At 38.6% G+C, this 26473-nt stretch overlaps 1 protein-coding gene across 4 annotated transcripts in view; it reads right to left on the bottom strand.

Moving 5' to 3' along the window:
* CHRM3 (cholinergic receptor muscarinic 3) overlaps nt 1–26473 on the bottom strand; it is a 610458-nt gene that overhangs the window by 317294 nt on the left and 266691 nt on the right. For 3 of the 4 annotated variants that reach the window (XM_055425739.2, XM_055425741.2, XM_088841875.1), the window contains exon 3: nt 9107–9169. The exons of the other annotated variant lie outside the window; for it this stretch is intronic. The gene's annotated coding sequence lies outside the window, so the exon portion shown is untranslated. The remainder of the gene's footprint in view (nt 1–9106; nt 9170–26473) is intronic. 4 annotated transcript variants of the gene reach the window in all.

The raw sequence follows: 26473 nt of genomic DNA, 5'->3' as shown, positions 1-26473 counted from the left end.
CCACACACACACACACACACACCTTAAGCCAAAAAATACTATGACTCATTAAGATTGTGTATATAGATACTATGTATAAAATCGAAAACTAAGGAGAGCCTACGCTATTGCACAGAACTCTACTCAATGCTTTGTGGTGACTTAATCAAAAAGAGAAGATGCATGTATGCGTATGGTTGATTCACTTTGCTGTACAGCAGGAACACAATATTGTAAAGGAACATACACCAATAAAAAGAAAACCGTGTACACATGCCAATTCTAAAGCCCAGTTTCCTATACATCACAAATTTATGTATCAGTATTATCCTTTCCTCATGCTTGACACTGAAATCTTGCCCCAGAAGATTTTATACAAATTTATCAGCAGGTTAGTATGGACTCTCCTCTTTTGCCAGCTGGCCCCTGTGTTGGTCCCTCCACCATGGCTCATGAAATCTCTCATCTATCGTCAATCGTCTACTAACTGGCTTCCATTTTCCCCCTCAAACCTTGGTTTTTGCTCTACCTTGATAGCACCAGGTTGCCTTTTGCTTTCTCCTCTTCAAATTTCCCCCTTTTCTGTTATCTCAGGCGTAAATGTTGGAGGGGATAGGGCTGGCTCTATTCAGGGCCAATTCTAGGTGTACAATTGATGCATCCTACTTTTATTCTCTTTTGAGGTCCACACCCTACGGTTAGAAGGTCTCTCAAAACCACTCCCACATAAATGGTGCATCCTATACCACAAAGAGGCTGGTAGTTTAAAGATGCACCCATAATGGCCATGCAGAATGAACATCCTCTAAGATCATGACTCTCTAGGAGCCCATGGAGGAAAATCTAATTTTGGCTTGGAGAGAAGAGGCCAAGAAGAGGTCTCCCACACATACTCTGAAGGTCAGTGGAAATTATCATGGCTAAGTCATGATCCAGTAAAAGGAAGAGACACAAGTGAGCTCAGTAGAGGGTAGGAATTGACAAGAAATAAAGCTCGAAAATTAAGCAACAAAACAAATCACATGCTAAGAAATCTAGGGTTTTTTCTGTTTCTTTTTAAGTCAATGAGGAGTCTGCTCACATCAAACAATCAAATAGTTATTATTTACTGAGAACTTACAATGTGTCATTTATTATTTTCACAACACTCCTGTGAGGCAGATGCTATTATTTTTTCCATTATACAAATAAGAAAACTGAAAGACACAGAAGTTAAGTAACGCTGAAGGTCAGACAGCTAGGAAGTGGCTCAATTTGAATTATAATGAGATTTTCATTTCATAAAGGGAGAGGGATGCATTTAGTGTCTGGGTAGATCCAGCCTAATGCACAGAAGGCTTGGACAGAAATGTGGAGAAGCGGAATGGGGCAAGAGAAGCAGAGGAGTTACGTTCTGCCATCTTGACTGGGGTCGAGGGTGAAAGCCCACAAAGTAGAGTGGTCCAGTTGGATATACAGATGTGAACTAGGGAAAGAAGTCTAGGCTGGAGGCAGAAGAGATCTGAGTCACTGGGCTGAAGACCATAGCTTAATCCTGGAAATTAAGTGAATTAGAAAGAAAAGAACTCTGAATAGAATTTTGGTGGAGGCAGGGAAGGGGGGTTGTACTTAAACAACAGACAGAAGGAAAAAATAAAAGGAAGGAAGGAAGGAAGGGGGGGATGGAGAAAGAGAGAAAGACAAGGTGGGGAAAAGGGTACCAGGAGATTTATCAGATTGAAGTTCCTTGGAAGGCAAGGAAAGAGAATTTCTAAAAGGTCAGTGGGAATAAAATTGGCAGAGAAGTCAAGAGAGTTAAGGCTCAAAAGTTCTTGGGGTTTATCAGCCAGAGGATCTCCGCTCATTTTGGCAACTGCAGTGTCAGTTAAGTGGTAGAATCAGAGGCCAAACTGCAGCTCGTTGAGGAGTGCTAGACACATAAGGAAATTGAAAGAAGGAACATGGTCAAAGAAGGTGAGAGACAGAGAAGGAGGAAGCCATAAAAATAAAAGGAAAACTTAGGCAGGGGTGCTGTTTATTTTCCCTTTGTGACTTGAATCCATTTTCCATTTACATATGAAAGACAAATCTTCCAAAGAATTTCCAGTCTTCATGGAAAAGTATGAAGACCCAAGAGACAGTCAACACAAAACTGATACAGGGAAGGAGTAAGGTCCAAACTCCATGCTGTCTTTTTTTTTTTTTTTTTTTTAATTTTTTTGATGTGGACCATTTTTTAAAAGTCTTTATTGAATTTGTTACAACACTGCTTCTATTTTATGTTTTGGATTTTTGGTCATAAGGCACGTGGGATCTTAGTTCCCTGAGCAGGAATTGAACCCACACCCCTTGCCTTCGAAGATAAAGTCTTAACCACTGGACTGCCAGGGAAGTCCTCCTGCTGTTTTTTGAATCTATTCTTTCCTCCTGCTGACAATTTCCATTTTTGTATCATATCACCCTCAGCTTGTAGAAGGGTCTCTATGCCCTTGAAGCCATATAAAAATGGTACATTTTCTTCCACCTTGGAACGTCATCATTCCACGTCATAAACATTGTATCAGTGTAAAAAAGTGATACACCGTAAAAAAGAATCAAGAATGTCAACAGGCTAAAGATATAGCCCATGCCAACTATGGAGTCATAATCCAGTATTTAAACTACTTGGTTTCGTTACTTAAATCTGGCCTTACATGTAACACTCACTAAAAATGCATGTAGCTTGTCATAAAAACTGGACTGCAAGCTCTTCATGAGAGAAGCTGCGTATTAAAGTATTAGTATAGATGATCTAAAATTTCATCTCAGGAACATACAGCAGGAATTGAATAAGTATTCTGCTGAAAGGAAAACTGGACAGAGTTTGCAATCTTAGAATAATAAGAAACTGTGCAAATTAAATTTCTTTTTTCTCCCCTAGGATATGCTGGAATGTAAATATAGCATGTCCACAGCTTTTGCCTTTTATCACATTATGAGACCTGTTTTTTTCCACGGCATTCTTATATGTGCTTTGAATTGATCTCTTCTTATCCTTGCATTCATGCTGTATGTTGTTTGATGTGAAGACTGAGCCTCTCATTTTCACATTACTTTCTACAATTTTCACTGTAAGCCTATGAGTTTCCTCATTTCTCTCCAAATGTAATTTAACCTATCTATGTTACGGAACGGTGTCGAAAACACTCTTTCTTTAAAAAGTACAATCTACTAACTTCAAATTTGGATTTTTACAAATCATCTCTATTACTTTACCTGATCACTCCTAGTTTTCTGTAACTACTCTTTTGTCACAATTTTTATAATTATCCCATAAGATTTCGTTTATTTTTTAGGTCCATATTCTGATACTCTTTTTGTGAATTTTATGTTCTGTGTCTTAAATACTATTTTGTGATATATTTTTGATCATTTGATCAATTTACTTTGTTTTTTTGCATTTTATTTCTTTTGCATATAGCATAACACACAAATGCTCTTTTTATTTAAAAATATTATCTGTGATTTTCTGCTTTATTTTGCTCCTGATTTGGATTTTCTATTTCTTTTAGTTCAAATGTTCCATTGAGAATTTAAGTATTTTTGTTTGTTTGTTTTAAGAAAAGGGGGTTGTTTTCATTTTGGGTCATTTCTGAAAATGAAATTGCTTTTTCATCTATTCTCATGTAATATATTAAAATATTGCTAGAGAACTATTAGATTTTCTACCTTCACTTAAAGTGCCCTTTTAAACCTAACTGTGGAGCATTCCATGTGTTGAGCAGTAGTACCCCAGTGTATAAGATCCACACTGGAGCCCTGAGACCCTCGTGTGGCTAGCAGGGCCTGAGTAGGGAGCCCCAGTCCTCAAGAGTCTGATGCTGAGCCTCAAGTCTCAAGCCTGCAAGGATAATAGGGACTCCCTGTACCTGCTGCTCCTCTGAGATGCCCTAAGCACAGCGGGGGTGGCTTCTGCCACACAAACATCAAACTGAGTGTCTAGCCAAAGAGTGAGCTGTTGGCTTGCAGTGACCAGGGGCTGTGAATGGATGAAGGAACTGGAGGGACAGGTTGCCAAGGGACCTGGTACAGAATAGGGAGAAGTACCAGGAGTGGATCCAGGCTGGGGGTCTCCGGTGAGGACAGCTCTCCACAGCAGGCCCACATCTTTGTCTTCACCTAAAGCTGGTACTTGTGTTCAGTACCTGCCCTGAGATCCAAACAGGGACCCCTGGGTTGTGCATTAGTCTTGCTTCTCAGAGTGCAGTCAGCAACAGCAGCAGGTGGGTATGTGGCTGAAACGCAGAAGGGTAAGCTCACCTTAGCCCTTATGAACCAGAATCTGTATTTGAACAGGAGATTGCACACACATTTGTGCTTGAGAAGCACTGAGTCAGAGGACCCACTCTGGCTTTTCTCTGGACATAACCCTTTCTAAGGGACACAGCCAAGACGAATTGGCTTTCTTTTTCAACAGGCTTCATATACTCAGGTCCCCAGAATCCTTTGCCCAAAGGCCCAAATCTACTCACTTCTAGGGTACACAGTGGATCTTCACTAGATACATCCTCCCCTGCATCTAAGACCGAGCAGGTGGTCAAGAGACCACTGTGACACAGTGGGAGGGGGTGGGTGGGGCTTCCAGGCTGAATGTCCATGTAAGGTCCTGTAGGAGCAGAAAAGAGTCAGGGGTTGGGGGGTGGATCCAGGGCCTTTAATTATACTTTAGCTCCTGATCCCTTAGACAGGGTTGAGGCTACTTCTGTTCATGTATACCTGATATACCCTTCTAAAGGGGTCCAAGCAATGGGCAGGGTGAAGCTATAAAAGAATATATGATTACAAAATTTTTAAATATTTGATATGAAATGTTAGGTTGGATTCCAGAATCATTTGCCTTATCCTAAGAAATTTCAACATTACAGTTGTCAGTGAAAGAATGTAATGGCTGTCATATTCTTTAGGTGTAATTTCAATCCCAGGAACCTTCTAAATGGCTATAAAAATCAGTTTTAGACTTTTTATCATCTCCTTGTTCTTACAAAGCATCCCACAAATAGCAACTATCAAGACTTTGGAGAGACAACTGATTTAAAATTATCAACACAAGTCATCATGTCTATCGTAGTATAAGGAAAAGTTACTTGTGAACTTATGGTTTTCATTAAAATGTTTGACAATATTTCATTTGGAAATCCAATACTTATTCTTATTTCCATTACCTTTTATTTTCTCTTCTTCTCTTTAAAATTTATATTTCTGAAATATAGTTGATTTATAAGATGTTAATTTCTGCTGTACAGCAAAATGATTCAGTTATACATATATATATATACATTCTTTTTCATATTCTTTTCTACTATGGTTTATCACAGGATTTTGAATATAGTTCCCTGTGGTATACAGTAGGACCTTATTGTTATCTATTCTTTATATAATAGTTTGCGTCCGCTAAACCCAAATTCCCATTCCATCCCTCCCCCACTGACCTTGGCACCCATAAGTATCTTCTCCTTGTCCTTAAGTCTGTTTCTGTCTCATTAATTTCTCTTCACTTAATACCAAGTATATGTATTGAATATTTTTCACAAAAGTCCATACGGATGTCCTCAAATCCTAACTAATTTACCCATGTACCTATCATACAAATATCACATCAGCATAATTAAGTGAAAAAAGGTGAGAAGCATGTATACTCAGCTAGACAAAAGCAAAGGGACCCAAAACAGGCAGAATGGAGAAGGATACTCCTTTCCATCACATACAGTGTCTCTGCGTCCCAAATGTCTATCATTTCTGACTTTTATTCAAAGTTTATCATTTTATAAAGTGTATTTTCCTCCTTTGTCAAATTTTTCAAAGATTTTCCCCCCTCAACAGATCAGCTTCAAACTTTTAGAAACACTTTCCTAACATACAATTATCATCTTCCAAAGATCCAAAAGTACTGTCAATGTGACTGAAATCAGAATGTAAATATTTTATAAACAGCTGTCAAATCTCAATCATCAGAAAACAAAAAGCCCCCGAATTGCTGTAATCTAACCACAAGGCTACATCACTTAATTGACAGATAAGACGTTTTTCAAGCTTCCGTTTTCCCATCAGCATTTTAACATATTTGCATAGTGTGCCATCCTGGATCGTCCCTGTGACAACTGACTGGAAGATGGGATAACTGAAGCTCTCTAAGGGAGAAGCCAGAACAGTAATTGAACTCAGTTTCATGGAACATTTTTCACACTCACTGTATTTGGAATTTCAGTTACTAACAGGGACTAAATATTGGCATCAAGGGAATATTATCATGGCCATTAAAAAAAAAAGGCAAACTTTTACTTTTAGCAGTTTGATACTTTATTATTTCATTCTTTTGGGTCTTCATTCAACAAAGATTTCTGATCGTCTATGTGCTAGGCTTAAATAATAAATCTGTGCAAGATCCAAAGGACTGGGCTCTTTTACCCATTACAACTGATAAGAAATGCCACTAGTGGGCTTCCCTGGGGGCTCAGTGGTAAAAAATCCACCTGCCAATGCAGGAGATACGTGTTTGATCCCTGATCTGAGAAGATCCCACATGCTATGGAGCAACTAAACCTGTGTGTCACAATTACTGAGCCTGTGTTCAGCATGGGAGCCACAACTAGGAAGCCCAAGTGCTGCAACTCCTGAAGCCCACATGCCCTAAAGCCAGTGCTCCAAGAGAAGCCACCGCAATGAGAAGCCCAAGCACTACAACTAGAGAGGAGCCCCGACTCGCCAAAACTAGAGAAAAGCCCACACAGCAATGAAGACCCAGCATGGCCAAAGAAAATAAATAAAGTTATTAAAAAAAAAGAAATGCCACCAGTGAAAATACCACAAGTGGTCCCTCCAAACGATTTACTGCTATTTTCTGTGTGCAATGTTATCTGTCCCCTTTCCCAGAATCTGTTTTTTCATCTTTTCCTCTACTTTTCTCCCCCCACCTCACCCACCATCGAAAGTAATAAGCCTTTCGGGGACATTTATAAGCACTGCTTACTTATTATTATTATTATTTTTGAGATATTTTACCTAAGGCATTTTCTGACTCTATATTCATTCATTCAATAAATATTTACTGTTTCTTTCAGGAAACAGGCATCTTTAGAGGTACTGTAGTTCACACAGTGAGGAAGAGACTAGGGAATCACTGCCCTCAAGGAGCTTAGACGATAAACCATAAACACATGTGAGAATTCTTCACGTCTTTACTAAATCCCTTAAGCTACACAAATAAGTATTTTTTTCCATATGGGAATATTTTAATGTGCCTTAAAAATAAAACTTCTAGCTTTTAAAAGGAATTAAATTTGGGTAGCTGGAACAGTGCTCATTTACAGAGAATAGTTAGTTGGATTGTTATGGTGGCTTGGTGGTAAAGAATCCGCCTGCAATATAGGAGATGAGGCAGGAGCCTAGGGTTGAATCCCTGGGTCAAGAAGATCTCATGGAGAAGGAAATAGCAACCCATCCCAGCATTCTTGCATGGGAAATCCCATGGGCAGAGGAGCCTGGTGGACCCCAGTCCTTATGGTTGCAGAGTCCTGCATGACTGAACATGCACAAGCACGAGCACACAGAATAACAAGCTCTAATCCAGGCTCCCCTAGATGCCAGTCTTGCACACAGCAGGGATTTTGGTGTGGGAAGAATAGAAGCCAGGAGACCATCAGGAAGCTTACACGGTTGTCCCAGCAAAGACTGAATGATAATCAGGGTGGTAACAGAATAAAAAGAATGTATTCATTTTCAGGATGTATTTAAAATAAAGAACAGGAAAAGGAAAATAGCTGATAACTCTTTAGTTCAATGGCTGTAAAGTAAAAAGTTGACTTTAGTAGACATAGCACTTCCCTGCATTAGCAATGGACATCCAAAAGGCAAGTTATTATTTTATATTAAGAGAGTATCAGTACACTCTCCATTTACAAATAAAGAACAAAGGTCCAGAGAGGTGAAACAGCTTTTTTAAGCCTTCAAGAGCTGCTGTCACCTGCATTTCCCATTTCCTATTTTCCAGCCCAGGGACTTTTCCATTAACCAGCACCTCCTTCCCCCGACTTAGCTCAGTACCTTATTCAATATCTTGCATGACTTTCTTTAGAAAGGAATTTTATAATACAATTTATCTTTAACCTGTATTTTTTTCTGAGCCTAATGAGTGTAAAGTATTTAATATCAGGACTATTGTTTAAAAGCTTAGTTTTGGTAGCCATACTTGCACCATTACTCCTAAACTTTTATTTTAAAAGAACAAAAAGCAAAAGAAGAAACTTGGAATTAGTATTTTCTTTATCTGCTTTCACAAGCAATTTCATTTCATCCTGAATCCCCCAAACCAGATTTTTCTCTTTTCTATATATGGAATAGCCTCGGTTCACTTTGTTTTATAAATGGATAATTTAGTGGAATGTCTGTGTTACTGAGGAACATTCAAAGGATTAGTGTATTAACAATCCCACAGCAATAGTACAGGCTCCTGGCATCATAATGTGAGGACCAGCATTAAGATAGCAGAGTACAGGGAAGGGCATCTGACATGTCTAAGATAAAACCTTGCCTTTGACATTATCATAGGATAAAGTTCTTAACATCGCAAGGCATCAGTTTCCTCATTTGTAAAATGGGGATCATAAAACTTAACCCTGATGGCACTATTTGTGAAGACTAAATAAGGTATAGAAATACATCCAGTATCTTGACCAGATATGAATGCTAAACCAGCTAATTCTCCATTTAGATTTGAGTATCACAAGACCGAACAACCTTGTTCAAGTTCAATATTTGTCTCATGCAATAAGAACCTAATGGCATTTTTAAAACCCTTATGTTACTACAGTTACGACACAAAAAAGCTTTTGAAATAAAATCAACTTATCTCATATTTCAACAAATGCCTTCATAGTAATTTTGAATCTGATGAGCAAAATTAGTAAAAAAAAAAAAAAAAAAAAAGCATCTCTATTAAGATACACAAAATTGAGCATGACTGTATATTTACATTAAGATGAGTACAGTAATGATTATAAATTGTACTAAACACCACCAAACAGAATTCCTATTCCTCCTTAATCTCTTCTCATAAATCAAGCCATAAGCCCCCCTTTTAAAGCAAAGATTTCAACTCATGAAAGAACCTTACCTTATAGTACCTTAGTGGAAGTTCTGAATGTCATTTATTTCACCTCTAATTAGAAGACGGGTGCTAGAAGAGAATAAGAAAATGGAACTTACACAAAGCCATGATCCTGGAAAAGGGAAAGTCAACTATTACACACAATGTATTTGAAGAAATACAAGAAAATTACAAAATTTTGTAGAAAGTGATTTCATATATCATGACACAGGTGGTCAGAGAGTTAAGGAACCTGTTACTGACAAAGGAAACCTACCTACTGACTTTGGATGAAAGGCTCGTTCTACAGTTTTACCTCTCATATCTGCCAAAGTTCCAGACACAAAGAAAGGCATCAAGTAAGAAGGAAACAAAAGAAGTTGCTTATCCCTTATTTTATGTGTTAGTGATGGTATCTTACTTTTTCAGTAAATGAGTCAGCACTGTCTACTTAGAAGTTCTAGTCCACTATCTTCTTCCAGACACTATTGGGAGTATATACATACTATTATCTTCAGTTCAGTTAAGTCACTCAGTCATGTCCAACATGAATCACAGCACGCCAGGCCTCCCTGTCCATCACCAACTCCCAGAGTTCACCCAAACTCATGTCCATGAAGTTGGTGATGCCATCCAGCCATCTCATTCTCTGTCGTCCCCGTCTCCTCCCACCCCCAATCCCTCCTAGCATCAGACTCTTTTCCAGTGAGTCAACTCATCGCATGAGGTGGCCAAAGTATTGGAGTTTCAGCTTTAGCATCAGTCCTTCCAATGAACACCCAGGATTGATCTCCTTTAGAATGGACTGGTTGGATCTCCTTGCAGTCCAAGGGACTCTCCAGAGTCTTCTCCTGCACCACAGTTCAAAAGCATCAATTCTTCGGCGCTCAGCTTTCTTCACAGTCCAACTCTCACATCCATACATGACCACCGGAAAAACCATAGCCTTTATGACTAGCTAAATTCTAACACAGAGATAGAACCAAATCTTTATAAACTGAACTATAATTGACATATAATATCCTACTAGTTTCAGGTGTACAAGAGTGATTCACTATTTGTACACATTATGAAATTATCTCTGCCATTAAGTCTAGTTACCACCTGTCATGGTATCTAGAATTGATACCATGGTATCTAGAATTGATGCTTTTGAACTGTGATGTTGGAGAAGACTCTTGAGAGTCCCTTGGACTGCAAGGAGATCCAACCAGTCCATCCTAAAGGAAATCAGTCCTGGGTGTTCATTGGAAGGACTGATGTTGAAGCTGAAACTCCAATACTTTGGCCATCTGATGCGAAGAGTTGGCTCATTGGAAAAGACCCTGATACTGGGAAAGATTGAAGGCAGGTGGAGAAGGGGATGACAGAGGATGAGATGGTTGGATTGCATCACCAACTCAACGGACATGAGTTTGAGTAAACTCTAGGAGTTGGTGATGGACAGGAAGGCCTGGTGTGCTGCAGTCCATGGGGTCACAAAAAGTCTGACGCCCGCCACTGAACTGAACTGAAACGAACCATCTGTCATGGTACAAAGTTGTTACAATGTTATTGGTTGCATTCCCTATGCTGTACATTGTATCAATGTGACTTACTTATTTTACAATTGGAGTTTTTAACCTCTTAATCTTCTTCACTCATTTCATCTGTTTTCCCATCTCTCTCCCCTCTTGTCACCATCAATTTGTCTTCTGTATCCATGAGTCTATTTTATTTTGTCCATTTACTTGTTTTTTATACTCCACATATAAGTGAAATCATAAGGTATTTATTTTATTTTCTCTGACTTATTTCCCTTAGCATAGTACCCTCTAGGTCTACACATGTTGTTACAAATGACAAGATTTCATTCCTCTTTATGGCGGCGTGCTGTGAAAGGAAATGGCAACCCACTCCAGTGTTCTTGCCTGGAGAATCTCAGGGACGGGGAAGCCTGGTGGGCTTCCGTCTATGGGGTCACACAGAGTCGGACACGACTGAAGTGACTTAGCAGCAGCAGCAGCAGCAGCTGTGATTCATGGGGTCACAGAGTCGGACACGACTGAGCGACTGAAGTGAACTGAACATTCCAATGTTCTTGCCTGGAGAATCCCAGGGACTGGGGAGCCTGGTGGGCTGCCGTCTACGGGGTCACATAGAGTTGGACAGGACTGAAGCGACTTAGCAGCAGCAGCAACATTCCAGAATACTGCATTTTCTTTATCCACTCTTCTATCAATGTAGTTCAATTGCATCTATATCTTGGCTATTGCAAATAATAGGGGTGCATATATCTTTTAAAATTACTGTTTTTGTTTTCTCTGGATAAGTATCCAGAAGTGCAATTGCTGGATCATATGGTAGTTCTATTTTTAATTTTTTGAGGAACCTCCATATTGTTTTCCATAGTGGCTGCAATTTATATTCCAAGCAATAGGGTACTAGGGTTCCTTTTTCTACTCATTCTTGCCAACACTTGTTATTTCTTGTCTTTTTGATAAGAGCTATTCTGACAGGCATTAGGTCATATCTTAGTTTTGTTTCTTTTTAATGTGGACTATTTATTTACTTTTGACTGCACTGGGTCTTTGATGCTGTGTGTGGGCTCTCTCTAGCTGTGGTGAGCAGGGGCTACTCTCTAGTACAGTACATACACAGATTTCTCATTGCAGTGGCTTCTCTTGTTGCAGAACACAGGCTCTAGAGTGCACAGGCTTCAATAGTTGTGGTGCATGGCCTCAGTAGATGCAGCTTGCAGGCTCCAGAGCATGGGCTCAGTAGTTGTGGCACACAGACTTTGTTGTCCCACGGCATGTGGGATCTTCTCAGACCAGGGATTGAACTGGTGGCCTCTGCACTGCAAGGTAGATTCTTAACAACTGGATTGACAGGGAATTGCCTCACTGTAGTTTTGATTTGCATATTTACCTGATAACTAGTCATGATGAGCATCTTTTCATGTGCCAGGTGGCTACCTGTATATCTTTGGAAAAATGTCTCTTCAGGTGTTCTGTCCATTTCCTAATCAGATTACTTTTTTTTTTTTTCACATTTAGTGGTATAAGTTTTAAAAAAATATTTTGGATTTCAATCCCTTATCAGATATACTGTTTGCAAATATCTTGGGATATAATCAAATCTGAAAGAAAATCCCATAACCCCATTTTGGACACTGATATTCATAACTTTAAAGAGCACAGAACCTAAGAATTGGGCCCTGAATCTTAGTAAAGCATCTCTTTTAGAAAGTTGGCCGAGAGAAAGAAAAAGGCACCAAGTTTCATGAGAGGAGGAGGGAAATGTGTTCTTGTGAGGCATGTCCTTGAGGACAGAGCATCCATCCAGAAGGAATAGTAAGTGATAGAGGAGAACTTGAGGATGACACCTGACAAGATATTATTGGATTTTTAAAAGGAGGACCTTGCAGTTTCCTGAGAGGTGAAGGTTAAGTCAGATGACCAGAGGATGAGAAGAGGCTGTAAGGTGAGCAGCAGAGGGATTCTAGGGGTATGTGTGAAGGGATTTCGTCAGCAAGGATGAGAGAAGCTCCTCTGAGACTGTGCAACAGGATAATCCAAGAGATGGAGGAATGCTTGATTAATAATTTAGAGATAGGTTTGTATCTTACATGTCTTTTTAAAAAAAGTATCAATTTGCAAAGGACTGGGGAGAAAGAAAAGAAAAAAAGCCATTGATCCTTCATAGTTTGAGAAGCACTATTTTAAAGAACATCAGCTTCTTTGCCAGCTCAACATCCCTCCCCTTCTAGGGCCTCTCCCTCTGCTATGACTCTAAGTGCTGAAACTATCCATCAAGGGACCCTCTCCTACTTTCGGCAAAAGGAGGGCACCTGACCCAAGGGAGACCTCTTAGATTACTCTTCTGTTGGGAGCCCCAATCGGAGGAATGTGTCCTAAGGAAGGCAATGGTAGAAGCTAATCTTTAATGATACCCATTCAATTTATGCATGGGGAGACTGAGGCTAGTGAGTCAGTGAGCAGAGGTCACTTGAGTGCAGGCTATCTTTCCCACTAATGGCTCTACTCTATTTAGATTCTGGCATCTTTTTAGGAAACAATATCTCTACAATGGGAACTTCATGAGAAAATTCAGTGGTACAGTAACATGCTCATTCCTACTAGAGGAAGTGATGGGTAAGTCATCAAACAAGGAAAACCAATCTTGCTGCCAAAAATGCAATCCATAAGAGTCTAAAATAAAGAAAGTATAATCAAGGAATATGGAGGCCCCTTTAATACTGCTTTCTGTCTTTCCTCTGAAAACAGACATTCCCCTAAGAAAACAGACATTTTCTGATGTACGGGACATACCAATGAGCCTGGAATTCATATTTCACCACAGATTTTTCTTTCAATCTAATGGGCCAAAAGGCAAGTACTCTATGAATTCCACTGAGGCATGGGCCAGTCTTCTCATAGTAACTTACTAAGTGTCTTGCACTTAGTGTCTCAGTAAGTTTTGTTATATGGGTTTTATCATTAAAACTAATAAATATCCAGAACACACTTGCCTAATTTACAATTAGGGGTCCCAACATGCCTACACATTGAGATTCACATCATTTAAAGTAAGTAAATACATATATCTCAATAATAAAAATTAAGTTGCATGATTAATAACCAAAAGAAACGAACATCATTCAATCATTAAGGTATCTGCTAATAAAAAGAACTTCTGTGCTAAATGAACCAGAGAACAATAAACAAGATTGAACACCCTGAAGTTTATCTAAGTTTCTCCAGTATTAGACTGAGCAAAGTATTCATTCTGAAAACCAGTAAGGGAACTGGCTTTCACACTGTCTTCACATTCACTCTATTGCAAATTAATGACATTCATTAAGGAATAAGCTTAAAATCTCTTAGTATAAATGACAGGCTCTTCCGAATGCTAGCAAACACGGCTTAAAAGGTTTCATAATCAAAACATGACTGGTGATTCCAGATATTGTCATTGTAATTATGAAGTTAGCTAAATAATTTGGAAAACAAAGAGAGAGACAGAATAATAATTATGGAAGACCAGGTGTCAGGCTCTTTTAATAGGTCAACAAAACATTACCTTGATTTAGGATGTATATAGAGAATGGTAGGCTATTTTGATAGTATCTTTAAAGTAGTAGTTTCTTTCTATCAGCTTATCAGGTGTTTCTGGAACGCAGACTCTGAGAAGAAAACCACTCAAAGAGGGAGTAGTTTTGGAGGCTTAATATGATAATTTGAGCTGTTCCATTTCCTTAAATTAAAAAAAAAAAATCAAATTTCCCTATTTTCTAATTATTTTGAATGTGTATATTCTCCTATGCTTAGGAAGATGCAAAGCATTTTAATGGATGTTTTGCAATCTAAGGGAATGATAAATGAATCTGTAGCCCTCTAGGGACTAGATCTGATAGAGTGCCTGATGAACTGTGGATGGAGGTTTGTGACACTGTACAGGAGACAGGGACCAAGATCATCCCCATGGTAAAGAAATGCAAAAAAGAAAAATGGCTGACTGAGGAGGCCTTACAAATAGCTGTGAAAAGAAGAGAAGCAAAAAGCAAAGGAGAAAAGGAAAGATATAAGCATCTGAATGCAGAGTTCCAAAGAATACCAAGGAGAGATAAGAAAACCTTCCTCAGCGGTCAATGCAAAGAAATAGAGGAAAACAACAGAATAGGAAAAACAAGAGATCTCTTCAAGAATATGAGAGATATCAAGGGAACATTTCATGCAAAGATGGACTCGATAAAGGACAGAAATGGTATGGACCTAACAGAAGCAGAAGATATTAAGAAGAGGTGGCAAGAATACACAGAAGAAGTGTACAAAAAAGATCTTCATGACGAAGATAATCACGATGGCGTGATCACTCACCTGGAGCCAGATATCTTGGAATGTGAAGTCAAGAGGGCCTTGGAGAGCATCACTACGAACAAATCTAGTGGAGGTGATGGAATTCCAGTTGAGCTATTTCAAATCCTGAAAGATGATGCTGTGAAAGTGCTGCACTCAATATGCCAGCAAATTTGGAAAACTCAGCAGTGGCCACAGGACTGGAAAAGGTCAGTCTTCATTCCAATCCCAAAGAAAGGCAATGCCAAAGAATGCTCAAACTACTGCACAATTGCACTCATCTCACACACCAGTAAAGTTATGCTCAAAATTCTCCAAGCTAGGCTTCAGCAATATGTGAACCGTGAACTTCCAGATGTTCAAGCTGGTTTTAGAAAAGGCAGAGGAACCAGAGATCAAATTGCCAACATCCTCTGGATCATGGAGAAAGCAAGAGAGTTCCAGAAAACCATTTATTTCTGCTTCATTGACTATGCCAAAGCCTTTGACTGTGGATGACAATAAACTGTGGAAAATTCTGAAAGAGATGGGAATCCCAGACCACCTGACCTGCCTCTTGAGAAACCTGTATGCAGGTCAAAAAGCAACAGTTAGAACTGGACATGGAACAACAGACTGGTTCCAAATAGGAAAAGGAGTGTGTCAAGGTTGTATATTGTCACCCTGCTTATTTAACTTATATGCAGAGTACATCATGAGGAACGCTGGGCTGGAAGAAGCACAAGCTGGAATCAAGATTGCTGGGAGAAATATCAATAACCTCAGATATGCAGATGACACCACCCTTATGGCAGAAAGTAAAGAGAAACTCAAAAGCCTCTTGATGAAAGTGAAAGAGGAGAGTGAAAATGTTGGCTTGAAGCTCAACATTCAGAAAACAAAGATCATCGCCTCTGGTCCCATCACTTCATGGGAAATGGATGGGGAGACAGTGGAAACAGTGTCAGACTTTATTTTTTTGGGCTCCAGAATCACTGCAGATGCTGATTGCAGCCATGAAGTTAAAAGGTGCTTACTCCTTGGAAGGACAGTTATGACCAACCTAGATAGCATACTAAAAAGCAGAGACATTACTTTGCCAACCAAGGTCCGTCATTCAAGGCTATGGTTTTTCCCATGGTCATGTATGGATGTGAGAGTTGGACTGTGAAGAGGGCTGATCGCCGAAGAATTGATGCTTTTGAACTGTGGTGCTGGAGAAGACTCTTGAGAATCCCTTGGACTGCAAGGAGATCCAACCAGTCCATTCTAAAAAAGATCAATCCTGGGTGTTCATTGGAAGGTGTTCATTGATGCTAAAGCTGAAACTCCAATACTTTGGCCACCTCATGTGACGAGTTGACTCACTGGAAAAGACTCTGATGCTGGGAGGGATTGGGGGCGGGAGGAAACGGGGACGACAGAGAATGAGATGGCTGGATGGCATCACCAACTCTATGGACATGAGTTTGAGTCAACTCCGGGAGTTCGTGATGGACAGGGAGGCCTGGCGTGCTGTGATTCATTGGGTCGGAAAGAGTCGGACACAACTGAGTGACTGAACTGAACTGAACTGAACTGAGCCCTCTAATTTGGACAGCATTATACCTGCTCACAGTTTTGAAACAAATAAGCTTAATTAATTAACTTCTAGTATTTGGATGAAATTAGAACCCAAACTCTCAGAGAAGACCTAGAATATTTCCCCTCTTAATTTCACAACTTATCTTTATTTGATGACCAAATAACAAGTGCTTTGACAAAGTTGAGCCTCACAATTTGTTTCATGGGAATAGGATAAATATAGTTTCAGAATGTAGATATTATGCTAGGTCTGGTTTGCATTCAGTATTTATGAAAAACAGTATTCACTAAATATCATTGTTCATTCAGATTTGTATTCTGATTTGTTTCCTTCAGAGACTTTCTCACTTTAGCCAGCCCATCCCATCCAGAGAGAGAGAGAGAGGACTAATGCAAACATGCAACAGTTTTTATGAGTACAATTATTCATTCCTTTGTAACTGAAGGAAAACAAAAATAACAGCAGGTGAAAGAGGTTAAGAGAACAAGTTGTTTCTTGTGTACCAGACTGGTTATGTTTCCCATTTGCAGAGGAGGTTCAGGGATCAAATAACTGTCTCCAAGTTGGCCAGTAAGACACTGGTAAAATTGATAAACAAAAGCTTGGATCTTTTCCATTTTAAATGCCACTTAACAATAGTATCAACACTAACAACAGCAACGACAAATATTTACTGAATGCTTGCCATATTCCAGGTGCTATTCCAAGGCCTTGACATACATCCAGTCATTTCGTCTTCACAGCTTGTTGTTACTTGCATTATAGATAAAGAAACAAATGTCTGCTCAGTTGCTGTGTGTAGAACCACAGCTCTACAGAGATTATTGAGAGAAAAACTTAGTGCTGAGTCATCTTTTGCCATCCACATTCCTTCGCCTTTGTCCATCCTTATTTTACTCATCCAAGTTAATTAATGTTTACTCATTAACACAACTCCTGGTTTGAATGGTAGAGGTTCCATTGGTCCACTATTCTGTACAAGGATTGTGAGAAGAGGTTTAGCTGTTTTGATTAATGGGTGTTAGAGCAGCACAACAAGAGTTTTTGGTGGATATCAAGTGTTCTAAAATAGGCTCTACCTGGGTGTTCCAGGCAGCACAACACTGTGGAAGGGAAGAGACAGCAAATGAGAATGGCACTTCAGAGAAAGAAAATCACTCACTTTGGGAGTTTTGTTTTTTTTTTAATCAATGAGTGCTGTGTCACCCTTGACTGAAGCTTGTGAATGAAGACTGTTCCTGACACATTAGGAAACAAAGGATGTTGTGGCCATCAGGCCATCAGCCACTGCAGCTGCCCCTTAACAGTGTACCCCTGAGGGGAATCAGGAAGAAGAAAAGCAGAACACTAGCGTGAAATAGTTAAGGTGCATATTGAAGGAATGATTTTAATAAGCTCAGACACTTGCAACTTTCTATACATAGAAGTACTAAATTCATTAACTAGAGATGTCTATTTCTCTTTAATTAACGATAATCATTTGATGTTCTGAGTATCGAGTTACTTTGTAAAAACACCTTTGTATCCTGGCTCCTCCGTTCGTTACCTCTTCACAGCAGTCCATCAGTGGCTGTCTCCTGGGCTGAAGTCCTCAGTATGTCTGCCCAATAAAACACAATTCTCAGCTTTTAGACAGTGCATTGTTTTCAGCTGACAAATGTCTGAGGAGACACTACAAACCCAGAAGAATGGCCACTGTGCTAGGCTGGGCTGATGGAGAGCACAGTATCAGAAGTCTTTTGGATAGGTTCCATATTTGTTATCAAGATGGTAGCCAACTTGTTGGCTCATATAAGCTGATAAGCCCTCAGCCAGTGATTGGAAACATGGGCACAGTTCCATATTCTGGGGTAAGTGAACTGGTTAATAGTTTAGCAGGTCAGATTATTAAATCTCTTTCCTTCGGAGGAGGTGTGCTGGGGTGGGAATGGGTGGCATCTACGTTTAAGAATGAGGAGAGCAAAACAGGATCTGAAGAAGTTAAACTAAAGACTGTCTCTTGCCAAGACCTACTCCAGATCTCTTGAATGTTCTCCCAGAAGCCACTAACAGAGGAGGGAGTCCCATTTACTGCACAGAGACTAGGTAGGCCTGAGACTTGCAAGGTGATAGTTTTAAATTCTTACAAGTCCCTGAGCCTGAGGCCTACAGGAGTGGATACTGAGACTCTTATAAAGTCTCATTACACCAAGAGTTCAAGAAATTCAGGGCAGTATCAAGTGACAATTAAGTGGAAAGTACTGTTTTCCATTTCAATTTTGGCAGAGTCTTAATGGGAGAAGAAAATGTTACCCTCATTTGTAGAAAAGGACCACTTGTCAATCCAATTTCAGCAAACCTAATCTCATACAGCTGAGATAAAACTTGGAGGCTGAATTCAACTTGATACACAAAACAGGGTGAAGAGTATTACTCAGACTTTGTAATTTCACTTTTTGTTCTATGGCCATAGAAAAGTGACTAACAGGAATTTCACCAATAATTTTTGTTTGTTGGTTCTTTCTGTAATTAGATGTGATTTTTGTGTTCTTATATATTTTGATTTTTTTAGAAATCAGAAAAAAGTATTTAACAACCAACTAATACTTCTATAGTGGCAGTTAAATAATAGAAACTGATGACTTCTAACATCTAACTGAGATTTAAACAGTTCTTTCAGCACTAAAGCTATTTTAAAAGGAAAAGTTTTTAAAAGACATATTTTTAAACATAACTCTTTAGAAAGATATATGCATATATTCTGCATAAAATGTTAAAGGCATTTTAACAATTTAACAAAATAATGCATGCCTTTATAAAATTAGACTTTAAAGATTATAACTGCTGGCTGGAAAAGGCAGTTAAATGTCACTTAAATTTACTGCTTTTACTAAAAGATGGAGTGAAAACTTAGAAAGCAGAAACAGCATAAAATGAAACATATACAACTTTAGTATCCTATAGTATCCCAGGCCTATTTTTCTCCCTGTTATGGACTGAACTGTGTCTTCCTCAAAGTAATAGGTTAAAGTCATAAGTCCCAATGTGATTTAAATAGGATCTTAAGGTTGCGGCTGTAATTCAACAAGAATGGTGTCCTTATAAGAAGAAGTACCTAAGGGCACTTGAGAACATGTGCTCTCCCTTCCCCTCCCACCCCAAACCCCATGAATACAAAAAAGGCCACAGGAGGACACACTGACAAGGCACTGTCTGCAAGCCAGGGACAGAGGCCTCCCCAGAAACTGACCCTGATGGCACCTTGATCTTGACCCATCAGGTTCCAGAACTAGGAAAGAAGAAATGTGTGTAGTTTAAGTACCTAGTCTGGTATTTTGTTATACCAACCCTAGACTAATACACTCCCAATGTTATATTCAGTTCTACAGTGAACAAAAGCCTACAGATTATGTTGAGCTTTATCTGTAGTTTTGACTTATAGTTTTCCTTAAAACTTATAAATTTATAGACTGTTTAAGCTGAAAAGAATTAAAGAATCACTTAGCCCAAGTCCAACCATTTCTGAATTTTGTCCTTGGCTCCCAAGTGGTGAATTTAAAATGAAATATGAACTTTGAGTAAAACATGTATGATACCAAAAGAGAAATATCCCTTTTTGCTAACTAACACCTTTCAGTATAAGGATAAAAATCAAATGAGGACATTTCAAAACCATAGCTCCTTTCATAACACAATTAATTTGAAGGCAATTCATACCACTGGATGTTGTGTAGGAAATATTATACCTTTAATTCAAAGAATGAAGGTTATTTATTGCATATGATTCACCAAAATATTAAATTGGCAAGGTACGGTGATCAAAAAGTAGTTAATCTGTATAATTGGCAGAAACGAGGTAGGAAGAAAAGCCATAGTTTACAAACTTACACTTTTTCTTTTATCCAGGGAAATTATTAATTATTAAATTTTTATTCATAGTGAAGACAGAGTTGTGTATGAGTTGATATATGCATTTGTGGATAAGCTTAGAGATGAACTTATTTCTAATGTTAAAGTACCTATGTTAACAGAGTGGGAAGAATATTAAGGAGAAGGAAGCTGTTTTGCTCACCCTGGTTCTTTTTTTTTCCCCCTTCTTTTTTATTTTGCTCTTAACATTATTTTTATTATTTTTTATTGGAGGCTAATTACTTTACAATATTATATTGGTTGGTTTTGCCATACATTGACATGAATCCGCCCCATATGTACATGTGTTCCCCCTCCTGAACCCCCCTCCCTCCTCCCTCCTCCCCTTATCCTCCCTCTGGGTCATCCCCATGCACTAGCCCCGAGCATCCTGTATCATGCATTGAACCTGGACTGGTGATTCATTTCACATATAATATACATGTTTCAATGCCATTCTCCCAAATCATCCCACCCTCACCCTCTCCCACAGAGTCCCAAAGACTGTTCTATACACCTGTGTCTCTTTTGTGGTCTCCTATACAGGGTAAATGGCAACCCACTCCAGTGTTCTTGCCTGGAGAATCCCAGGGACAGCGGAGCCTGGTCGGCTGCCGTCTATGGGGTCGCACAGAGTCGGACACGACTGAAGTGACTTAGCAGCAGCAGCATACAGGGTTAAGGTTACCCTCTTTCTAAATTCCATATATATGCGTTAATATACTGTATTGATGTTTTTCTTTCTGGCTTACTTCACTCTGTAAAATAGGCTCCAGTTTCATCCACCTCATTAGAACTGATTCAAATGTATTCTTTTTAATGGCTGAGTAATACTCCATTGTGTATATGTACCAAAGCTTTCTTATCCATTCATCTTCAGATGGACATCTAGGTTGCTTCCATGTCCTGGCTATAATAAACAGTGCTGCAATGAACACTGGAGTACATGTGTCTCTTTCAATTCTGGTTTCCTCTGTGTGTATGCCCAGTATTGGGATTGCTGGATCATACGGCAGTTCTATTTCCAGTTTTTTAAGGAATCTCTACACTGTTTTCCAGAATGACTGTACTAGTTTGCATTCCCACCAACAGTGTAAGAGGGTTCCCTTTTCTCCACACCCTCTCCAACATTTATTTCATGTAGACTTTTGGATAGCAGCCATTCTGACTGGTGTGAAACGGTATCTCCTTGTGGTTTTGATTTGCATTTCTCTGATTATGAGGGATGTCGAGCATTTTTTCATGTGTTTGTTAGCAGAGCTAGAACAAATAATCTCACAATTTGTATGGAAATACAAAAAACCTCGAATAGCCAAAGCAATCTTGAGGAAGAAGAATGAAACTGGGGGAATCAACCTGCCGGACTTCAGGCTCTACTACAAAGCCACAGTCATCAAGACAGTATGGTACTGGCATAAAGATAGAAATATAGATCAATGGTACAAAATAGAAAGCCCAGAGATAAATCCATGCACCTATGGACACCTTATCTTTGACAAAGGAGGCAAGAATATAAAATGGAGAAAAGACAGTCTCTTTAACAAGTGGTGCTGGGAAAACTGGTCAGCCACTTGTAAAAGAATGAAACTAGAACACTTCCTAACACCATACATAAAAATAAACTCAAAATGTATTAAAGATCTAAATGTAAGACCAGAAACTATAAAACTCCTAGAGGAGAACATAGGCAAAACACTCTCCAACATAAATCACAGCAGGATCCTCCATGACCCACCTCCCAGAATATTGGAAATAAAAGCAAAAATAAACAAATGGGACCTAATTAAAATTAAAAGCTTCTGCACAACAAAGGAAACTATAATCAAGGTGAAAAGACAGCCTTCAGAATGGGAGAAAATAATAGCAAATGAAAGAACTGACAAAGAATTAATCTCTAAAATATACAAGCAGCTGCTAAAGCTCAATTCCAGAAAAATAAACGACCCAATCAAAAAATGGGCCAAAGAACTAAACAGACATTTCACCCTGGTTCTGTCATTAATTTTTGTTCTTACATCTCAATCTCTGTCAGCCTGAATTCTAGGCTGCCTAGCAACTTAGAAACAGGATTAAATGACTATCTCTGTATAACAATACATAATAAAATAGTTTATTTCTAAGTAATAAAGTTCATTTAATAAATGAAACAATACTCAAGTTACATAAAAGGAAAAAAATGATTTATTTCCTCTCATTCTCACTCCCAAATTTAGTCCCTTAAATGTTAAATTTGATGTTTATCATTCTATGTATTTTCTCTTTTCATTCAAACTTACCCATATCCTTTACAGTTCTTCTGTCACTATATTATAATGCATACTCTTTTCTCAGTAAACAATGCACCACGACTTCCTCATCCATCCCAGTGGATCTAACACATGCTTTCTTAAAAAATTTATTTATTTGTTTTAATTGCAGGCTAATTATTTTACAATATTGCAGTGGTTTTTGCCTTACATTGACATGAATCAGCCATGGGTGTACCTGTATCCCCTATCCTGAAGCCCCCTCCCACATCCCTCCCCATCCCATCCCTCAGGGTCGTCCAAGTGCACCAGCCCTAAGTGCCCTGACTCATGTATTGAACCTGGATTGGCGATCTATTTCACATATGGTAATATACATGTTTCAATGCTATTCTCTCAAATCATCCCACCCTCGCCTTCTCCCACAGAGTCCAAAAGTCTATTCTTTACATGTGTCTCTTTTGCTGTCTTGCATATAGGGTCATTATTACCATCTTTCTAAATTCCATATATATGCGTTAATATACTATATTGGTGTTTTTCTATCTGACTTACTTCACTCTGTATAATAGGCTCCAGTTTCATCCACTTCATTAGAGCTGATTCAAATGCATTGTCTTTAATGGCTGAGTAATATTCCATTGTGTATATGTACAAGTTTCTTATCCATTCGTCTGCCAATGGACATCTATGTTGCTTCCATGTTCTGGCTATTATAAACAGAGCTGTGATGAACATTGGGGTACATATGCTCTTTTAGTTCTGGTTTCCTCAGTGTGTATCCCATTAGAGGGATTGCCGGGTCATATGGCAATTCTATTTCCAGGCTTTTAAGGAATCTCCACATTGTTCTCCATAGTGGCTGTACTAGTTTGCATTCCCACCAACAGTGTAAGAGGATTCCCTTTGCTCCACACCTTTTCTAGCATTTATTGCTTGTAGACTTTTTGATAGCAGCCATTCTGACTGGTGTGAAATGGTATCTCATTGTGGTTTTGATTTGCATTTCTCTGATAATGAGTGATGCTGAGCATCTTTTCGTGTGTTTGTTTGCCATCTGTATGTCATCTTTAGAGAAATGACTGTTTAGTTATTTGGCCCATTTTTTGATTAGGTCGTTTATTTTTCTGGAATTGAGCTGTAGGAGCTGCTTGTATATTTTTGAGATTAATTCTCTGTCCATTGCTTTGTTTACTATTATTTTCTCCCATTATGAAGGCTGTCTTTTCACCTTGCTTATAGTTTCCTTTGTTGTGCAAAAGCCTTTAAGTTTAATTAGGTCCCATCTGTTTATTTTTGCTTTTATTTCCATTAATCTGGGAGGTGGGTCACAGAGGATCCTGCTATGATTTATGTCAGAGAGTGTTTTGCCTACAGTTTCCTCTAGGAGTTTTATAGTTTCTGGTCTAACATTTAGATCTTTAATACATTTTGAGTTTATTTTTTTGTATGGTGTTAGAAAGTGTTCCAGTTTCATTCTTTTACATGTGGTTGACCAGTTTTCCCAGCACCACTTGTTAGATTGTCTTTTCTCCATTGTATATTCTTGCCTTCTTTGTCAAAGATAAGGTGTCCATAGATGCATGGATTTATCTCTGGGCTTTCTGTTTTGTTCCATTGATCTATATTTCTGTCTTTGTGCAAGTACCATACGGTCTTGATGACTGTCGCTTTGTAGTATAGTCTGAAGTCAGATAGGTCGATTCCTCCAGTTCCATTCTTCTTTCTTAAGATTGCTTTGGGTATTTGAGGTTTTTTGTATTTCCATATAAATTGTGAAATTATTTGCTCTAGTTCTCTGAAAAATACCGTTGGTGGCTTGATAGGGATTGCATTTAATCTATAGATTGCTTTGGGTAGTATACTCATTTTCACTATATTGATTCTTCCGATCCATGAACATGGTATATTTCTCCATCTATTTGTGTCCTCTTTGATTTCTTTCATCAGTGTTTTATAGTTTTCAATATATAGGTCTTTTGTTTCTTTAGGTAGATTTATTCCTAGGTATTACTGAACTGAACTGATTTTATTCTTTTCATTACAATGGTGAATGGAATTATTTCCTTAATTTCCCTTTCTGTTTTCTCATTGCTAGTGTATAGGAATGCAAGGGATTTCTGTGAGTTAATTTTATATCCTGAAACTTTACTATATTCATTGATTAGCTCTAGTAATTTTTTGGTGGTGTCTTTAGGGTTTTCTTTGTAGAGGATCATGTCATCTGCAGACAGTGAGAGTTTTACTTCTTCTTTTCCAATTTGGATTCATGTCTTTTTCTGCTCTGATTGCTGTGTCCAAAACTTCCAAAACTATGTTGAATAGTAGTGGTGAGAGTGGGCACCCTTGTCTTGTTCCTGACTTTAGGGGAAATGCTTTCAATTTTTCACCATTGAGGATAATGTTTGCTGTGGGTTTATCATATATATCATATATGGCTTTTATTATGTTGAGGTATGTTCCTTCTATTCCTGCTTTCTGGAGGGTTTTTATTATAAATGGATGTTGAATTTTGTCAAAGGCTTTCTCTGCATCTATTGAAATAATCATATGGTTTTTAGCTTTCCATTCTAAAACATGCATTTTAAGAACTGATGAATCCATTTTAACATGGATACGCCAAAATTTATTTACTCCATTTATGTTTATGGGATTAGGATAATTTATTTTTAAAATTATAAACAATTTAGGAATTATAATGTTCTTTTCTCTGTACATGTTAATTTTTGTAGTTATATAGTCTTAAAACTATAATTAATAGGTCCTGGAAAGACTCTGATGCTGGGAGGGATTGGGGGCGGGAGGAGATGGGGACGACAGAGAATGAGATGGATGGAAGGCATAACCAACTCGATGGACATGAATCTGAGTGAACTCCGGGAGTTGGTGATGGACAGGAAGGCCTGGCGTGCTGTGATTCATGGGGTTGCAAAGAGTCGGACACGACTGAGCGACTGAACTGAACTGAGGGTCATCACATTTATTTTAATAGATAATGTTAGTGACTTATCAAAAAGATTTAACAATTTTGTTTCCCACTTTCCTCATCATAATTGGACATTATCTCTATCTATTGATCAATCAATAAGCCTGTCTGATTTTTGGAAAGATAAACAGTATTCTCAGCAATATCTCTTTATTATCCGTAGGTTCTCAGGGGCAGTTGTGTACCAAGGGCAGAGTGGAAACAATCCTTGGCCAATGTTCCAGATCTGAGTCATAAAATGGAAATGTGTGCTGAGGTGCTTCAGTCGTGTCCAACTCTTTGTGACCCCATGGACTGTAGCCTGCCACGCTCCTCTGTCCATGGGATTCTCCAGGCAAGAATACTGGAGTGGGTTGCCATTTCCTTTTCCTTTTCCCCACTCAGGGATCAAACCCCTGTCTCTTATGGCTCCTGCATTGGCAGTTGAATTCTTTACCACTAGCGCTACCTGAGGAAATGGAAATAATCCTTGGAAAAATATATTTCAGGAAAACAATAATAACTACTATTTGGAGAAAGGATTTTTAAAGTTTGTGTTGTTAGAAGTGAAAATGATAAACACTCCTTTCAGTAAGCTGCTCCGGAGTTAAAAAAATCTGATTGAAAAGTCACTGCTATTATTTTCCCCAATAAAACCATAGTTGTTAAAAATGTTTAACCCAATAAAGGGTTTCCTGTATTCTTGAAAAGTTCAAAACAATCCACAACAAAGGAAAAGGTCCAGTCTTGAGTTCCTTAATTACATAAACAATACAGTATCTGTAAAATACTATTCTTTAGCCAGACATGATTGGGTTTAGCTGCTTGGACATGTTAACCACTATCTTTTTTTTTTTTTGCAGGTAACATTTAAGCAGACCCAATATAGGA

Source organism: Moschus berezovskii, chromosome 12 (assembly GCF_049115385.1).
Source record: "Moschus berezovskii isolate FMDL1 chromosome 12, NW_MosBer_1.0, whole genome shotgun sequence".
In the NCBI taxonomy this organism is placed as follows: Eukaryota; Metazoa; Chordata; class Mammalia; order Artiodactyla; family Moschidae; genus Moschus; species Moschus berezovskii.
The sequence above is the reverse complement of the archived record's forward strand: the minus strand, read 5'-3'. Positions and strand labels throughout refer to the sequence as shown.